The sequence below is a fragment of the Camellia sinensis genome, chromosome 10 (genome assembly GCF_055761805.1).
Source record: "Camellia sinensis isolate YWXY chromosome 10, ASM5576180v1, whole genome shotgun sequence".
In the NCBI taxonomy this organism is placed as follows: Eukaryota; Viridiplantae; Streptophyta; class Magnoliopsida; order Ericales; family Theaceae; genus Camellia; species Camellia sinensis.
In genome coordinates, this window is record NC_138970.1 from 116605899 (window position 1) to 116626519 (window position 20621).

At 40.8% G+C, this 20621-nt stretch overlaps 1 protein-coding gene across 11 annotated transcripts in view; it reads left to right on the forward strand.

Annotated features, from left to right (window-relative positions):
- The first annotated feature begins 12064 nt into the window (after positions 1-12064).
- Positions 12065-20621, forward strand: part of LOC114291177 (uncharacterized) — a 30200-nt gene continuing 21643 nt past the window's right edge. For 5 of the 11 annotated variants that reach the window (XR_014342478.1, XM_082892081.1, XM_082892091.1 and 2 more), the window contains exon 1: positions 13586-13716. The gene's annotated coding sequence lies outside the window, so the exon portion shown is untranslated. Of the gene's footprint in view, positions 13503-13585; positions 13717-20621 lie in introns of those variants that run through there. The other 6 variants (XM_082892086.1, XM_082892089.1, XM_082892090.1 and 3 more) reach the window with 4 other exon arrangements.

Here is a 20621-nt window from a genome sequence, read left to right on the forward strand (position 1 = left end):
GTTCAACTGCGAGGTTCCAGCCGAGATGTTTTACTCCGGCTGAAGAGTTGATGATTTGTTCAACTGCGAGGTTCCAGCCGAGATGTTTTACTCCGGCTGAAGAGTTGATGATTTGCTCAACTGCGAGGTTCCAGCCGAGATGATTTACTCCGGCTGACGGGTTGATGATTTGCTCAACTGCGAGGTTCCAGCCGAGATGATTTACTCCGGCTGAAGAGTTGATGATTTGTTCAACTGCGAGGTTCCAGCCGAGATGTTTTACTCCGGCTGAAGAGTTGATGATTTGCTCAACTGCGAGGTTCCAGCCGAGATGTTTTACTCCGGCTGATGAGTTGATGATTTGCTCAACTCCGAGGGTCCAGTCGAGCTGTTCTTGTCCGCCAGGAAAGAAGTCGTGGAGCGGACCTTGCTCCCCCTCTTTAGAGTTCCTTGGCCGAGCTGATCTTGTCCGCCAAGAAAGAAGTGGCGGAGCGGACCTTGCTCGCCTTCTTTGGAGTTCCTTGGCCGAGATGATCTTGTCCACCAAGAAAGAAGTCGCGAAGCGGACCTTGCTCCCCTTCTTTGGAGTTCCTTGGCCGAGCTGATCTTGTCCGCCAAGAAGGAAGTCGCGGAGCGGACCTAGCTCGCCTTCTTTGGAGTTCCTTGGCCGAGCTGATCTAGTCCACCAAGAAGGAAGTCGCGGAGCGGACCTAGCTCGCCGACCTTGGAAGTTCCTTGACCGAGCTGTTGTTGCTCACCAAGAAGCAAGTCGTGGAGCGGACCTTGCTCGCTGACCTTGGAAGTTCCTTGCCGAGCTGTTTTTGCTCGCCAAGAAGGAAGTCGCGGAGCGGACCTTGCTCGCCTTCTTCGGAGTTCCTTGACCGAGCTGATGTTGCTCGCCAAGAAGCAAGTCACGGAGCGGACCTTGCTCGCTGACCTTGGAAGTTCCTTGCCGAGCTGTTTTTGCTCGCCAAGAAGGAAGTCGCGGAGCGGACCTAGCTCGCCTTCTTTGGAGTTCCTTGGCCGAGCTGATCTTGTCCCCCAAGAAGGAAGTCGCGGAGCGGACCTAGCTCGCCGACCTTGGAAGTTCCTTGACCGAGCTGTTGTTGCTCACCAAGAAGCAAGTCGCGGAGCGGACCTTGCTCGCTGACCTTGGAAGTTCCTTGCCGAGCTGTTTTTGCTCGCCAAGAAGGAAGTCGCGGAGCGGACCTTGCTCGCCTTCCTCGGAGTTCCTTGACCGAGCTGATGTTGCTCGCCAAGAAGCAAGTCGCGGAGCGGACCTTGCTCGCCGACCTTGGAAGTTCCTTGACCGAGCTGATGTTGCTCGCCAAGAAGCACGTCGCGGAGCGGACCTTGCTCGCCGACCTTGGAAGTTCTTTGCCGAGCTGTTGTTGCTCACCAAGAAGCAAGTCGCGGAGCGGACCTTGCTCGCTGACCTTGGAAGTTCCTTGACCGAGCTGATGTTGCTCGCCAAGAAGGAAGTCGTGGAGCGGACCTTGCTCGCTTTCTTAGTGCGGTCACCATCTTGCATATTGAGGACCGAGGAAGTATTACCCCGATCAGGATAGGTAATCCCAGTCACGCTTCAGCGGACGGAATTAAGGGGCAATTGAGAGGGAGATTAATGATATGGACTTTGTGCCAGACAGATTTGGGCCGGGCAGAGTTGTGCCGGACAGATTTGGGCCGGACAGAGTTGTGCCGGACAGATTTGGGCCGGGCAGAGTTGTGCCGGACAGATTTGGGCCGGGCAGAGTTGTGCCGGACAGATTTGGGCCGGACAGAGTTGTGCCGGACAGATTTGGGCCGGACAGAGTTGTGCCGGACAGATTTGGGCCGGGCAGAGTTGTGCCGGACAGATTTGGACCGGGCAGAGTTTGGACTGAGTGTGTGCCACCCCGGATCGAACAGAAACTGCTCGGCCAGGAAGTGACCGGTCGGACCAGGATGCTCGGTCCGAGGATGGTCGAAGCCAGACAGACCGAGTGACCGGCGCCCGGAAAGACGTGGTCAGTCGAGGTAGTTGATTGACCGGCAGGAAGGCCGACCAAAGGAGGTACCCGGGCTAGGCTTTTCCGGGATGCCGCCTAGCCCGGTCCTCCATGTGTTTGTCCGGTTAGGTGCATGGGTATGAAGCATGGCATAGCAGTGGTAGAGCAGCTCGGCTGCCGAGCTCCAGCTGTGAAGTCAGGCAGTTGAGATTAGGTGATGTTCAGCAAGGTCTATGCTGACAGATGGGATAGCAGAGCCACGTGTCAGGAGATGACTGGGAGTGGGTAAGGGGCTCAGAAGGTATATAGGCATGTCTGCGCCCCCCATACGCGATACACGAACACTCTGTAAGGAATTTCTTACACTCAAACACTCTCTCCCTTCTCTCTATTCCCTCTAAGGTGTGTGCTAATTTGACCGTCGGAGGGTGTTTCCGGCCACACACCGCCGGGTAGCTCACCGTTATTTGCTCGCAGGTGATCGGATATCGACGGAGCTCGGAAGAAAGGAATACGGGCACGCCGGAATATTTGCTCCCCGTACAGTCATTATTAAGCTTATGTAACTGAGATCATAAAATGACTTTGTAAAAGATTTTTATATTAGTCCGAAGCATAGATAACGATAGGTTATGTTGAATTGCTTATCATATTTAATGGCACATAATATGCAAAATTTTGATTTTAGTTAATTGCTTCCATGTTAATGGCACACAAATTTATACTTTTAAAATAATCGACCACATTTATTTTCCAAGTCGTCATGTACATAATAATTTGAGCTTAATTGATATAGTTAAATTACATGCTCACCAATACAGTTTTTCAAAATGTATTTGTTTTTCAACTGTACAGGCTTCATGGCACATCTACCTGATGAGGTCCCCCTTTTGAGTCATCCACATCGGGCTGACAGTATATGGAAGCACCCGGTATGCAATAACGTTTGTTGGACTTTACGCGTACAATGAAAATACACTGCATTTTGTTTTTCATTTCCTTGATAATGCTATAATTTAAAATACTCATTCTGTTATGCAGGACCAGTCACGCACCGTGGTGGCATGCCGACGGGGAGATTCCGGCCTGTGGGATCGTCCATTGGACCATAGAGTCTTGCAGTGTCTACTACGCGCAGGATTCTATGGTGTATATCGTATAGGCCATATCAGACTGGACCACCCACTCATTACTGCTCTCGTCGAGAGATGGCGCACAGAGACTCATACATTTCATTTCCCAACCGGTGAGGCCACCGTCACATTGCAGGACGTATCTGTCCTATACGGTCTACGGATTGATGGGCGAGCAGTTACTGGACTTGACCCATCATTGACGACGGAGCAGTGGATAGCGCTATGTGCTGAGCTATTGGGAGTAGCACCTACACCTGCAGACTTACAGGCAGGTAGAGTGAGGGTGAGGTGGCTGTCGGAGCATTTTCAGGGCGATTTTCCAGATGATGCTGCAGATGAGTTAGTACAGCAGCATGCGCGAGCATATATTCTGTGGCTTATTGGGGGGGTACTTCTCCCTGATAAGTCACAGAACCTGCTCAAGCTGATGTATTTGCCACTGTTGAGAGACATTGACGTCATCGGCCAGTACAGCTGGGGCGCCGCGGCTTTGGCATGCTTGTATAGGATGTTATGTCGAGCCACTCAGGTGGGTGTGACTCAGATCGGAGAACCCCTTGTCTTGCTACAGGTTAGTAAGAATTTTATTACATGTCAATTCATATTGTATGGCATATTTCAGTATTGTAATTGCGTTCAAACTATTGCAGATTTGGGCGTGGGAGAGATTGATTCGCATTGCCCCATCTAGGCGGCAACTAGTTGGTCCTGGTGAGGTTTCCATCGGGCAGGGAGACATGCAGATGCCGGCCGGACCTCGAGGTAGCCGGTGGAGGGTTGACATGAGCCACGAGGTCGTATCGACCCACGTAGTGGTCGTGTATAGAGACCAGCTTGACCGGATGATAGACGGCGAGGTATCAAATTTAAATACCTAAATTTTAATTGTCATATGGACTGTATATGTTTATGAGCGATTTTTAATAGACTTGTCGTTATTGTAGTTTATCTGGCAGCCTTATGCTGATGTCCTCCACACGCTCCCAGACTACTGCCGCCTAGGTGAGGATATATGGATGGCGAGAGTACCACTCATTTGTTTTGATGTGGTTGAGTGGCATCTCCCTGATCGTGTCCTCCGACAGTTTGGTCGGGTCCAGGCCGTGCCGGATCGGTGTGACACCGAGTGGCGGTTGCATGCGACGGATAGACGTGGCCAAGCCAGCACTGACTGGAGTCAGCATCATATGCGATACATACAGTTGTGGGATGCCCGTCGCGACACTATTGTACAGGCTGACTGGAGCGATGGGGTCCTCCCCTCTCCCGACCCTTACATGTTGTGGTATCGGCGACATACACACCTACTTGTCGGTAATCCGAGCTACCTGTCCGAGGCCGGATATCAGGGAGTTGGGCCTTCTCTCGAGTCATTGGTGAGTAGCGTACTATATCTCCGATAATTGTTAATATCATAATTGATTATTTTCAGTCAACTATAGCCTAATATATCTGATTTTTTTTACAGGTGGTTCGAGCTGGGAGGTCATATCACTTGGTTGAGGACGCCATTTTCAGACGTGATGGACAGCTTGGTCTGCAGGCCCTTGTAGAGATCAGAGAGTTATTGTACGAGGGGATCCAGTATGCCCATCGGGTAGATCGTCTGCATTTTGGGGACTACGGTGTACACACTGCAGCAGCTGCTCCAGACACATCAGTCCCGTCCACGTCAGTGCCTTCCAGTTCAGCGCCAGCCACAGCAGGTCCTTCGACTTCAGTCACCCCACCACATGATACCCCATACATTTCTCCATATTCCCCACACGTACATCTTACCCAGCATGCTGACCCTGACCCTGATTGGTCACCGCCCCGCTTCATGCATGATGTTATTACCCCACCCACCCAGTTACATCCTACTTTTCTGGGGAGTACTTCGACCGCATCCCGGTTCATGCATGATGTTGCTACCCCACCCACCCAGTTACCACCTGCTTTTATGGGGACTACTTCGACCGCGCCCAGGAGTACACATGATGCAGTTCTCATTGACATCTCACACATTGATGATGAGGGCCATATTGAGCCCCCCCCAGAGCGCGAGGGAGAGGTTATGGTCGTGGGGGACGTCGCGGCCGAGGTCGGGGTGCGGGCAGAGGCAGAGGTCGGGGTCCAGCTGCAGATCGTGATACAGTTGCACCAGACGAGGGAGTGGGAGTTTCACAGCTCACAGCAGTATCTGATCTACAGGCACAGGCAGGATCAGGGGCATCAGATGCAGGAGAGGGGGGATCACACTCACACTCACAGGCTCCACAGGCAGTCAGTGGAGGGCCGCATGCAGGGGAGAGAGTGCCAGATATTCAGAGAGTCTACCGTAGGAGACCGAGGAGGGAGATCCACGGTCGGGGTTGTGGGACTGGGGGCAGGTTAGGGCATTAGCGGTTGCGATATGGACTATATAGGTTTTTTTTTTTCTTTTTTTTGGTTGTATGTGTCAAACTTGTACAGCTGATGTAAGTGTCATACTTATTTATTCGCAATTATAATTTCACAATTTTTTATTCTTATTTATATTGATGAATCACACAAATCTGTTTCACATCTCTACCCCTCTCTCATTATCCGTAATTTAGGAGAACATAAATTACAAATGCGTTTGGTTTGAACAAAACGTGTAAAGAAGCTATAAAAAATATGTTTGTTCAAGCCTAAAAATAATTGAAATATCTCGCTTCATTGATAAGTCATGGATAAGCATTACAAATTGCATGCATTACAGAAATGCCCTGGGCGTTCATCCAAACAATTTCATTCATTATCATCATCATCTGACATCTCAATATCAGATTCATACATAACATCCATGCTCCAGGCGTAGTACTGGTGTGCATCATCCATTAACCCATCTTCGGCACGCTCATTTGCGGTCTTCATTAGTCCGGACCTCTGCAAACGTTGGGTCATGTGATTAACCTCGTCGCGGATACGATGCAATGCCCTTTGCAACAACTGTGGAGTGTCAGTTGGCATACGCATGGCTAACCGGCGAGGAAATTTAAGATTAACTTCACGACATAGCTCAACGAGAACGTTTGCTCGAGTTTTGCGAAATTCCCACTCAGCTCTCATGGTATTGACGGTGGCACGTGAGTAACACAAATTTGGATTTAATGGGTATTGAAATTCATCTCCATCTGCAACCCAATAGCGACCCATTGCTGAATATAGATCAACCACCGTATATGTCATGATGATATCGGTAGAAATGGCTGTAAAACTTTTGTTGTGGTATGCTACGATATTTATACCATATATACACATGGTAGCTGTATGTATGCAATTTCCTGTTCGATCACATGCATGCCACTGACCTTATCCAGTGCATACGGCTGTCAGGACTCGACTTTGTGCAGTCATGAACGAATCAACGGCCTGTAGCATCGGCTATTGTGCCGCAGATGCAGTGATGCCTGTGACTTTGTGCATAATTGCAATGGGCATAGTACGTAGGAGGTATGTGACTTTGTGCAGCGATGCAGCGATGCATCTGACTTTGTGCAGTGATACAGTGATGCGTGTGACTTTGTGCATCACTGCATCACTGCATGTGACTTTGTGCAGTGATGCAATGCTGCATGTCACTTTATGCAGTGATGCAGTAATGCATGTGACTTTCTTACTTTGCCATGCTTGTATACGTTGTGACTTTTTTCTTGACATTACGTGATGCATGTGACTTCTGCAGTGCAACTTACATGCTTTGTTTTTTCCGCACATTTCAGAATTCACTAAGTCACATTATTACGACTGTGAAAAGAAGCAGAAAATGCTATTATGTTGGTAAAAAAATATGATGGACGATTGTGTAATGACAATAAAAATCGGATGACTGTGAAGTTCATTAACTGAAAAATAAGATAAAATATAGGCACCAAAGTTCCAATCGTGCTTACCTAGCAGGTGACCATTTTATTATGTTGGTGAGAAAAACAATGATAGTTTATGAACAATATTACTTTAATACAAAGAAAATTTCATTTTTCGATTTAATTTATAATTTCTCGAAAACACTTATACGTACTGAAATCGTCAATTCCAAGTGAGTACTTATTGTATTACAAAAGTAAGCATGACAAAATAGTTTCATGTGCCGATGTGACAACTCACTGCATTTTGTTTTATTTGACAACGCACTGCTCGAATATGAAGGGATAGCATTGTGATTCTATGGCCTACAATTATTATTTTATCTTACAACCACGTCCATGACTACATCACAGGTACACAAAGTCACGGGTAATCAAAATTACATGAAATGAATAATATCAAATAATATCACGTGTATCACTTATTCCATAGTGCCCTAGCACCACTATCATGTCTATAAATACCCCAGTATGATGTTTGTTGAAGGCATAACAATAGTAATAGATATACAATTACTATTATTATTATTTTTTTTAATTTTATTAACAATGTCTTCAAGAGGTGCAGGAAGTTCACGCCGGCAAAGAAATCCGAAAGTGTGGCTGCTACCTCCATTTATGTATGACTACAAGAGCGAAAAGTACTCAAGTCCGAAGGATTATTATGCTGGTATCCGAGCAGAATGGGCGTTTAGGGTAACGGAGCAAGAAGGATTGTATAATGATCTACGTAACTTTGGGGCACCGGTACCTCATCATCGTTCATTGACCATGGCTAGACGAAATGTGAGTGACTATGAAAAAGCAGTTAGCAGAATTAAGAAGGAGAACAACAGGATGTTGATGCGGAGATGTCGACATTTCATGCTTCAGCTAGCCACTGAAATGGCAGAAGCAAGCAACAGAGATTTGACAATGGTTGAGCGAAATAATGTCTTCAACAATGAAAAATATCTCTCTGACTACTACATGTCAGATGACGAATAAGAAATCAAGCACCGTTATCTTTCATATGTTCGTTCCTGGAGTGTAAGACAACGTTGTTGTTGGTGTAACGTACGGATGTATTTCAAGTATTTTTGTTATGAACCTGAAGTTTATGAAATACCTACATTTATAAGTACACATTTATGAGTTCATGACTTTCTTTATTGAATTGCAATTTGTTAATGAATGTTCTGGATTAATTAATGGATTAATGTATGTTCAATTATGTGAATACTTAAAACACATAAAATAGATCAGGCAACTCGGAGAAAAGGTTCCCTTAACTGGGGCTGCTGAAATAGGGATGAAATTACAACGAATTTCAATCTCCATCAGGAAAGAAGAAAGAGTCACCTTCCAATTCTTGAAAGTCCAGTAAAAATTATGACTCCGGTAATGAATGAGGGGTTGACAAAAAACTAAACTCGGTGAATCGAACTACCGCCTTCAACAACACATAAAACATAACAGGTAGGTCGGTGAATAGCTTCCCAAATGACAAGAACAATTCAAATAGTCATACTTTTCAATGAAATACAAATAGCGGGTCGTAAGCTTCATAAGCTTCATTTTTTCACACATTGAGTAGTCAAATCGTGGAGAGACTTGTCAGTATATGCAGATAGATTGTGAAGTCATGTGACCTGGTGCACAGTCTTCGGTTTTATTGATTTGTTTATTACAGTGACAACTCATCTCTTATTTACATATGTGGGATTCTCAACTCAGAAAGTCACATGGCAACAGTGAATTCACTGATTTACCTTACTGTCAGCCTGCCTTTATTTTGTCTGTATATGCAGATGGATTGTGAAGTCATGTGACTTGGTGCAGAGGCTTTGGTTTTCTCGATTTTTTGCTCGATTTTTTTTATTACAACTCATCTGTTATTGATATATGTGGGATTCTCAACTCAGAAAGTCACATGGCAACAGTGAATTCACTGATTTACCTTAACAACAGCATGCCTTTATTTTGTCCTTATATGCAGATAGATGGTCAAGTCATGTGAATTGGTGCACAGGCTTTGGTTTCCTCGATTTGTTGCTCGATTTTTTTTATTACAGTGACAACTCATCTGTTATTGATATATGTGGGATTCTCAACTTAGAAAGTCACATGGCAACAGTGAATTCACTGAATTACCTTACAGTCACCATGCCCTTATTTTGTTCGTATATGCAGATGGATTGTGAAGTCATGTGACTTGGTGCACATGCTTTGGTTTTCTCCATTTTTTGCTCGACTTTTTTGTTACAGTGACAACTCATCTCGCATTGATATATGTGGGATTCTCAATTTAGAAAGTCACATGGCAACAGTGAATCTACTGATTTACCTTACAGTCAGCATGCATTTACCTTACAGTCAGCATGCATATATGTGGGATTTTCATTTATCCGTTCATAATCAACTATATAAACGAGTAAAGGTGAAGACACAACCTTACAACTCAAGGTGAAGACACAACCTTACAACTCATTTCACCCTACGAAATTATTATTCATTTGTTTGAAAAAATTAGCATGGCTACATGGTTCATAGGAGGGAGTGGGGGTCGCAGAGGTGGTAGGAACTTGCAAAGGGGTGAAAGTTCACGACGAGGAGGGGGAAGGGGAAGTGGTGATGCTGAAGATGAAACACCATTTCCTTTCTTGGATGCCTCTTGTGCTTATCATGATAGGTTTGGGAAGCGACATTTTGTCATGCCCAAGTACTATCGAGATCCATGTGGTTTGGTGGAGGATCCATTAGAAAATCAAACAGGATATGGTTATGCAAAGGCTAGACTTCTTAAGTGGCCCGCACTATTTATAGAGCGAGTGCAAAACGAAAGATTATGTCGGGAAAGAGGACTGAAGGTGCCAAAAGCACGTTCTGTTGAGATCCAAAAGGAAGATCCTGATAATGTTGATCGACTATGTCAAACACTAGAACGTGAGATTTCTCAAATGGGTCGTAGATTGGCCCGCGATATGCAGCTACTCATACTTAAGAAGGATGCCCAGAAAAACAAAACAGAACCAAATGTTGCGGCTATCAAGGCTATCATGGAGGATCCTGAACTTGTCTCTGACGCTGAGCTTTCGGATTGTTCAGACTCTGAGCCACCTGCCGATTTAAGCGCGAATTAGGTGTTAATGTCTACACTTCGGCAATATAACAACTTGCATTAATATGTAATGTCTGTGTTAGAGTAAGTATAACTGTTATGTTATGTTATGTTTATGTTTAAGTTTATGTTTATGTATTGTGTCTGTCAAATGTTACGGCTATTAATATGCAATATTAGGTCATGAATTAGGTGTTTCTCTATCTAACTGTTATGTTTATGTATTGTGTGTTCAGTTAAGAGTGTCCAGGATGTATGTAATGTGTGTTCAGTTCATGGTGTCCATAATGTATTTTTGTGGGAGAATTATGTCTGTACTACCTACGTAACTGAAAACTATTACATTTGCAACTTCAGTTATGTTGTTTTCATACCCGTATGAGTATTTTGTAAAGTACTGACTTTGTATATTATGTATTAAGTATTATTACAAAAATGTTGAGAAAATTTATTTTAGGAGCTCTCGCTGTGGCCTTTGTCTTCTTGGCCTACTCCGCGGTGGTCTTCGCGTCTCACCCTTCGTCGTTGCTCGTCGAGTTGCACAATGTGTGGGTGTGCTTCGAACTGTACAGCATGCATATCACATTCTAACCCATAACAAAGACGATACAAAAAAATAAATTTTATAAATGAAAACGGGTACAAAACGGTTTTACTAAACTGGTTTACTAAACTGATTTTCTGAATTACATTCTCACATTCTAACCCAAAACAAAAGAATAAATATATATTTATGTTTAAATGAAAACGGCTTTCGTAAAGCCAAAATAATTTTCTAAATAACACTTTCCAACCCAAAACAAAGACAAAAGAAAAAAAAAATTACATGAAAACGATTTTAGTAAAGCGAAAAAAAAATAATTAATTACACAAAACAATAAGCAAAAAAAATATTTACATGAAAACAACTTTAGTGAAGACGAAAAAATTTTTTTAATTACATTTTCTAAATAAAAACAAAGACAAAAGAAAAAATGAAAAATGTAACATGACAACGGCTTTAGTAAAGCCAAATAAATGAACATGATTGGCTTAATAATATCTACATGAATATGATTTTGAAATTATATATATGAAAAATAGTATGTAAAATTAATATATGAAAAGAGGTTTTTTTTCATATTATGTAAAATTTATGAATTACACATTCTAAACAAAAACAAAGAAAAAAAAAAACATATTTTAACATGATAATTGCTTTAGTAAAGCCAAGTACTAAAATATACAGTGTAAATATATTTTTTAAAATATGTTTTATGTTTTTTTCTTTTGTTTTATCTTGAAAATAGCGTTTTATTCCAACAAAGTTTATGTTAAAAACGCCGGGTGGGAAAAAAATTTCTGTTAAAATCGCTATTAGAAATAGCGTTTTTTGGCAACAAAATTTGAACTGAAATCGCTATTATAAATAGCTTTTTTTCTGCAAAAAAATTTTTGTTAAAATCGCTATTATAAATAGCGTTTTTTTGGCAAAATTTTTTTTGTTAAAATCGCTATTAGCAATAGCGTTTTTTTGGCAACAAAATTTTGTGTGAAAAGCGCTATTAAGAACAGCGTTTTTATTGGGAAAAAAAGTAACGCTATAAGCGCTATTCGTAACAGCGACTTATTAATCAAAGTCGCTATTTGTAATAGCAATTTTTCTGTTCATCTATTTTTGCGCTCTTAATAGTAAAAGGGCGAATAATAATGGCGCTTTAGTTTAGTTTTGAAATTCCGTCAGAAGTTGGCCTAATTTTGAAAATACAATGTAAAAAAAAAAGGGGGAAAAGACCCACCGGGAGCAGTCCTTCATTCTTCGCTTTCAATTCTTCTTCGCTTTCAATTCTTCTCTCTCTCTCTCTCTGACGTTGGATCAACTGATTGTTTACATTGCTCTGCTCGGAAATTTTCTGATGAATTTCGATCCGATTTCACTTTGAATTTTAGGCAAGACACTACTGTTAGATGACTCTAACCAGTTTTTGTACGTAATTCTGTTTTATTTTGGTTCATATTGATTTCATTTTCTGTGTTTGTATTGGTTTTTGAATTCCATCTAATTTTTTGTAGATCATATTTTCTTGTCTTTCTAAGTTACGCCAAAAAGTTGAAATCCTCGAAAAATATGGACCTGAAGCCTTGAGAAAAATCTGCAACTTCGTACACCTTTCATGTTGGAACATTGAACTCTCTGAATTTTGTAAATTATTAATCCTCTCTTTTCTACAAACATATTGTTATAAAGTTAAACAAATTTGGAATCCTATACCGGATTCAAATGTGTATTTCCCAGGGAGTTTTTTAGTGCCAGAAGCTAGTGACAAAAATTAGCACGCTAAATGTTGCCTATGTCAGATAGGATCAGCTCAGCTTCGATTTCATAGTCATGCCGATTTTCTAGTGGTTATTATTTACTGGTCTTATGGATGCATGGTGTATCAAGAGTATTCTTTTACATATCATTTCTCATTTTGCTTTCCTGCTATTGTTTTTGGGAACTACATGCGGGTGGGAGTTGGGGAAAAATATTACAAACAAATGGAGGTGCAAGTGTGTACGTCTGTGGTGGGGTGCAAATGCACCCGTCCATATGTTGGTAATTTTTTTTTCCTAACTCCAACCTACATGTAGTTCCCCCATTGTTTTTCTATCAATATGGCCAATCTGATATAGCCGACCCCGTTTGATGGAACTTAATGCTTGGTCTAGTTTAACTTTACTTGGTAATATTGTTATATGTTTTTAATCCTCTGGCAGCTGCCTCTAAGAACATGCCATTTGTTTTCTTCACTTTGGTGGCCCTTGTTGCCTTCTTTAACAAGCCCTTGAGCTTCCTTTGCCCCACATTCAAGTTAAGTTTATTACATCATGGTTTTGTCTGAACTGAGATTTTTTAGCTCCTTCTGCTGTGTAGCTTCTATAGGTAGTGTTATTTCCTTCTTGGTGATTAGTGGAGACTCAGCCACCAGTTTTCATATCCTTTCATTGGATTGTTTACCATAATTTTTAATCAAAGACAAGTCTGCTTTTGGAGGTTGCTTGATCCATATTCTGATTGCATTTCTTAATATTCAGAGTGAGCATCTCACATATAGATCTTGCAGGAACTAGCTAATGAAGTAAGGTTTTGGAGAGCATTTGGGTTTTATGCTCTTTTAACTTTGATGTGTTATTTGATTCTTTTGCTAATTCATTATTCACCTCCTCTTTAACAAATTACTTGAGATGTTTGTTTGACTCATTGGATTTTTTTTCAGTTAAAATTGAAAAGTATTTTTAAAGAACTAATATTAGAATTGGCTAAATAAAACTTATGAAAGCAGGCTTATCTTGTAACTGGGTTGAGTGGAGGTTTATTGACTTTTTCCTTGTCAGTTTTTATGCTTCCTGCCTGGATTTGCTTCTGCCTATCACTCAAGTCTTTTGGTCATCAATCACTCAGGTAGCACATATGATAATTCTTTTTCCAATATCATAAGCTTTTTTGGAATGCATACTGGACAATCTAATTTGTTATGCCACCTGTTTCGGGTCAATAGCATGTTATGTTGTACCTCTAATACCTTGCCTTACTTAGTCAGTCTACTTTAGTGGGTCTATTGCCAAATTCTTAATTGAGAAGATGGGGATGATTGGTTCTCTGCCACCTCCTCATGGTTAGTAGTTTTGGACTTCTTTATTTTCTAAAGCTTCCATCATTTCATGACGTTTTAGTTTTGTCACAACTGATTTCTCTCTTGATGTTAAAAAGCTCCATTTACTAGTAGTTTACTCCTATGTTACATGAACTCGGGTACAAGTGTTGGGTACAGGTGTGATATACGTCGAGGTGTCCAATTGTTTTAATTCTCAATGTCATTGGACATGGGGACACAGATAAATTCATATTTCTTAATTTTTTGTTTTTCTAGAGTGAACAGTGTTCACAAGGTACCATAGAGCATTTCATGCATATGTAGGGGTTTAGGAAGCACGGATACGGATACGGATACGATACGATACGGATACGGCGATACGACAAAATTTGAAAAACTAGGATACGGATACGGCGGGGATACGTTCGTAAAAAATATTATTTTAACAATTTTTAGTAATGTAGTATGCATAAAAATAAGACTTAAAGCAAAAGACAACTTGATAAAGAAGAAAGATTCCTATAAAACTAAGAGTCTTCAAGGTCAATAGCTTCAACTTGTTCCCCTTCATCATTGAATATCACAAGACCTTAGCTAAAGCCAAAAAACTATTCTTAAATAAAAATTTCAGCAAATATACTTTTTTAAGTCATCAATGATAGCCTAGGAAACACGGATACGAATATGGTGATATGGGGATGTGGATATGGCGATATGTCAAAATTTGAAAAACTACGATACGGGTACAGCGGGGATACATTCATAATTTTTTTTTTTATATAATTTTAATAATGTAATATGCATGAAAATAAAACTTAAAGTAAATTAATAAATAAGGAGAGGGATTCTTATTAACCTAAAAGTGCTCAAACATTCATAAAACATCTAAAACTAAAAGCAAAAGCAAAAGCAAATGCAAATGCAAATGCAAATTAAACATCATCCTTACATGCCAACACCAAAAAAAGAATGAGAGCAAAGAGAAGAAACGTGAGAGAGTGAAAAAGTGAGAGAGAAGTGAGAGAGGCAACAAGGATACATCAATTTGACAAATTCTATTACTTTAACTCTCACTATATTCCTCTTATCAAAGAACTAAACAAAATATTATAAATAATATATAACTTCGAGTATCCGATACTTCAAAATTAATAAAAAATTAATTAAGAAGTATCTGATACTTTTAAGAAGTATCTGATACGTATCCGCGAGTATCCGAGGAGTATCGGTATCCGATAAGTATCCGATACGGATACGTCACCCCCTTTTGAAGTATCCGTGCTTCATAGGTAGGGGTTCTATGCATAGTTTTATAGTAAACTTGAATTACTAATTGTGCTTACTAGGTGAATGTTCAAGTACACATGTATACATACCCCATTCTCTTACCCAAGTATCAAGTGCCCACAGGTACTTCATACATTTAGAATAATCCATGTAACATAGTTTTACACTAGTGCTAGGTTTTCTTCAATCATACTTTTCGAAAAATGGCCCATTTACTGCCCATAAGAAAAAGAATTAAAGTATTACTTACCGAAAATACGTTAGATTTCCAAGTTCATATAAAGTTTACATTTCATTGTATTTTGCAATATGCATTGTCATGTTTCCTACTCTCTATATTGCACTCTTTACCAAGACATATGTTGGACTTTTTAGTCACCAAGTCAACTGTCACGACCCCATTCCGCCCCTAGTAGAATGGTGCCATGATGGCCAGTAATCCAAGATTACCAAATGCCAACTTGCCAGGATTCACACACAATCAGAGTATACATATGGGGCTTACAAGTGCGAAAGTAATAAATTTAAATCTAAATAGTCCACAAGAGCTGTGCATAGATCAAATGAAATGACATACATTATGACATGGTTTACAACTTGGATACAAATAAAATAAAGTACATATTATATCTTGATCAAAAGGCTTCTCGAGCTGACATATACAAAAAAACATGAAATACAAAGCTAAGAAGCATAATCTTCAAGATGCTAGCAAAATATGAATCCGAACAAAACTTGCAAAATACATCTAGGCGTCACCGCATTCTTGCTCGTCACCTACATATATATAAGGAGAGGGTGAGCTTGGATACTCAGTGAATGATATTAGTAATAAGGGTTTAAATGAATGATATTCGAGATCTTTATCAAAACAATGCATAGCATATCTTGTACAAAATCAAGGGATGAACCAAGTTCATCTATCAAGTCTTTCAAAGTTTCAAGGAATGCTTACTAGCATCAATATAATACAAGGGATGACATTCCTGACAAAACAAGGGAATAATCGACCTAGAATCGATTAGACAAACCCACCCGTACAAGATCGTCGGTGGCAAGAGAGATATCTCAAATAAGGGTACTAGTTACATTATAGTCCCCTAGCACTAAGGACTTTCCAAGAATGTCATCAAAACAAGATAATACTTGATACAAAACTAGGAATAATCATTCATACTTGAACAAACACTTTTCTAAAACGAAACAAGCAAAGCCTTTATCAAAACATTAGAACATAGCTTTATTAAAAATACCACTCACATAGCTCTTCGGGTGTAGGGCTTAAGGCAAGAATCCAAGACCTACAAATACATGGCAAGGTCCACTGAATGCATTTCAAGAAGACAAGAAGGAATGCTCAAAGATGGTTTTGAAATGCACTTTCAAAACAAGCTTTACATGAGTGTAGATGGTCTCGGCATTTCTTTCAAAACTAAGTCAAGATAAAGCAAAACATGTGCTGGGGAGTTAACACACTGTTTCTTATCTTGGGAAAACATGCTGGGTATCAACCAGGTCTTGGCCGAGGTGTGGTCCCGGTGACCACATTCAGGAAACGAAGTCTGGAAAATCTGGGTTTCCTTTGAAGAACATGAAGAACATGAATGCTAAAATCATAACTTGTTATTAAAAAATCTGAGATTTCATGGCATGAGTTAAAAAACATGGACCTGGGTACCCATACTTGAAGATTCCATGAAAACAAATACAAAAATATGGATCTTAATACAAACTTTCGGATCAAAACATGGTTCTATTTCAAGAACACAAGAATATCATTTTCTCTTTTTAAACCAAACTTTAAATCAATGCATGGCCTATGAATCATGCTAGATCATGCAATGTGATCGGATCAATATAAAAAACAACAAGAGTAGATTAAGAATCTGAATCTAACCTCAAAATACGGATCTAATGGTTCAAACTCTAAAGATCAAGCTTGGGATCTAGCTCTCTCACTCTAAACTTCTCTTCCTCTTCCTAGAGCTTCTTACTCTACAATGCAAAAGGTATGACACAAAATGATATGAGTTCTTAGCTAGTACCTGACTTAACCCTCTGCTGGGACTTGTGGCAACGCCGGATTGGATCTCCCCAAAAAGGTGATAGAATGACAAGACAAGAATATGACAAAGTGTGTATAACAAGCAAGGTGACAAGGGCACTCTGACAAGGCAATGATCTCGGGTTAGGACATAGGCTTCAGGCAAGAAGGTTTCAATGACCTCGGCTAGGAAGGATAACACTTGGCCCAACTGTGCCACACCTCGGTCTAGGTCATACCAATCCAGGAGCAAGATCACTAGGTGCGAGGATCAAGGATGTTGGTTGCCTAGTTGATAACATCTCGGCCTAGATGGTACACATCTCGACCTAGGTGATGCACACCTCAGCCTAGATGATGACATCTCGGCCAATATGTCAGGGTGAAGGTGGAGGTCAACCAAAGTGGTTTTAAGATGGTCCTAGGTATAAGAGGTTCAAGGGTGTGACCTAGGCTGCACACACCAAGTAAGGAACAAAGCATGCAAGCAACACTTAGGCGAATCACATAAGCACAAAACAAGACAGAGACCTTTACTTAAGCAAAACAAGTCAAAATCTACAAATGCAAGCTTAACAAAACAAAGTCATGCAGATGCACATGAACATGACCAAGACAAGAATGAGGGTCATTACATCAACACTTCGTTTAAACTTTATCCCAATAATGATTTTACCTTCTCTAAATTTTGGATAATGTGCAATTATTTTTTCTTGTGTTTCTGTAACTCTAGTTTCAAATTTTAAGATCTTCCTGTCCCAAATTATTGAATGTGTTATTTCATTTGTATGATTCATTTTCTAAACAGACAATGATGAACACCTGTACAGAAAATTTTGTTTTTATATAATTATACTTAAGGCTTGGCTTGGTTTGGTTTGGTTATAATTATACTGGAATTGGTATGTGTTGAACTTGTATTTCCGTGAATATTCATCTTAGCTAGATCAGGTTGTGAGAATATATTGTGTATATTCTCAATTTGGCATGATTGTGTATATTAGGAATTAGGAAAGATTGTGGTGTAAATATTTGAATTGGCTGTATTTTCTTTTTCAGTTATAGGTTTAGGGTTATATAAACTAATGAGCTCTTTATAAATAAGATACAATTGAATATACAGAAACATTCAGAAATCTTACATGGTATCAGAGCCAAGTGCGAAACCCTAACAGAAATATCAACTGGTTCTCTGGTCCTAAGCTTTAGTTGATTCTGTTCTGGTTCTGTTCTCTAGATTTGATTAAGTTCACGACCTATTTAGTTCACCATCCATCATCACGGTCAAGTTCACCCTTTGCTTCATCTTGCTTGTGTGACTCATCTGAGTTCAAATCGCGATTCGTCGACTCGCGACCCACCTGATTCACATCACGACTGCGCATCATAGCTCGTTTGGTTCGATCCACCTTGTTCTCTCTGACTCACGACTCATCTGGTTTGCATCGTGAAGTTCTCTGGTTTGAAGTTCTACTTGTTCGACACCTCTCTATGGTCTCGGAGTCGCAAATGACATCGCGATCAGCATCTGCCTTCGTCGTATCAAAACCTACCTGGTTCGCGACTTGTTTCCTCTGTTGCCGACTTGGTTCTGGACGTGCGATGCTCGCTCGATCTCTCTCACTCTGATTCTCTGCTTGTGAGGTCTTTGTGGCCCCTGATATTTGGTTCTATTTTGGGATTAGTACACTTGAACCCTCTAATTTTTGTTTATTACACTTTGCCTAATCGGTTCTCTATTTTTGGTTCATTATGATGTTGAATGATCAGACTCAAGCTATTGGTTCTCCATCTGTCTTCTTGGATTCTGCTAGGTCCAAGATGGGACCCTTGGCTTTAGATGGGTGCGCTTTTTGCCATCAGAAGGGCCATTGGAAGTGTCATTATCCCAGGAAGGGATGTCTAACTGCCTCATCTTCTCAACAGTTTTCGATCCAGTTCTACGCCCCTTCTCCGAATATTTTTTAGCCTCCCGCCGGTTCTACTGCATCTGCTTCGGCTCCTAATCCTGACCTGACTTCCTTGAGTGCTCAGATTAGTTAGCTCCAGCATATATTGTCTACCTCCCAACCATCCCCGTCTACCTTAATTGTTTCCTCTCTTTATTTAGGTTTGCTTGGGTCTTCTTCAAGCACCTCTTTGTTTGTTTGGATTTTTGACTCTGGTGCTTCTCATCATATGACTCTCCATTTCTTCTTACTTCAAAATTGTACTACCCCTCCCCTTCCTATTATTGTTAATGCTGCTAATAGGTCTGGTTTGTCTGTTATATCTGCTGGGTCTGTCTTATCGTCTGCTATATCTGCTATCTCTATTCTATCTGTCCTTTATGTTCCTCAGTTATCTGTCAGTTTATTATCTATCAGTCAACTTAATGCCTCCGGTTTTGATATTATCTTTTCTTCTTCTATCTGTTCTGTGCAGGATCGGATGTCCAAGCAGCAAATTGGGACTGACCGTAGAGTTGGACACCTCTATGTGGTGGAGAGCTTGCATCTGCCTATGACAACCTCTCCGACTAACTTTTCCTCTTTTCAGCTAGATTCTCTGTCCAGTCATTTCTACTTGTGGCATTCTAGATTAGGGCATTTGTCTGCTGACTGCTTACGATCTTTAACTCAATCATGTATATTAGGTAAAGTTTCTGTTAGTAAATTTACTAAATGTCGGGGGTGTAAACTTGCCAAAATAACAGCCTTACTTTTTCGTAAAAGTACTTCTATATCTAATATACCATTTTCTTTAGTTCATACTGATGTTTGGGGCTCTTCTCCTATTCTCACAAAAGGGGATTCTGCATACTATGTGTCATTTGTTGACGACAGCATCCGTTATACTTGGGTTTATCTTATGACTCATAAGTCCGATTTCTATTAGATATACCGTACCTTTTAGTCTATGATTACTACTCAATTTGGATTTACAATTAAAGTGTTACGGTCTGACTTGGGTAGGGAATATTTAAAAAATGAGTGTTGTAAGTATTTAGCCAATTTGGGTACCATTCACCAAATTTCCTGTATAGATATATCTGCCCAAAATGGTCGAGCCGAGCGTAAACACCGCCATCTCCTTGAGACAGCTAGGTCTCTTCTTCTCTCTGCCTCAGTTCCGGCTCCGTTTTGGGGGAGGCAATTCTTACTGCTGCTTTTCTTCTCAACCTCATGCCTACTCCCTTTCTTTCTGGTCGATCTCCTTATGAGGCTTTGTTCTCCCAAATTCCTAATTACTCCCTCCTTCATGTGTTTGGGTTTGCCTGTTTTATCATTCTTCCCCTTAAAGATCGGACCAAACTTAGTACCCGGTCTGTCCTCTATGTCTTTTTGGGTTATAGTCCTACTCAGAAAGGCTATCGGTGTTACGACCCTGTTTCCTGTCGTCTTTATGTCTCCCGTCATGTTTCTTTTCTCGAACATCTGCCTTACTTTCAGCTTCCTCCTATCACTGCACCAGTTTCTAAAGAGGATTTGGTTCATATTGATCAATTTCCTTCTGAGGTCTCTCCTGATGAGTACATCTCTATTGTTCCCCCTGAACTTGTTCCCTCTTCTCCTACCACCCCTCTTGCTGGGTCTTTCTCGACTGAATCCCATGA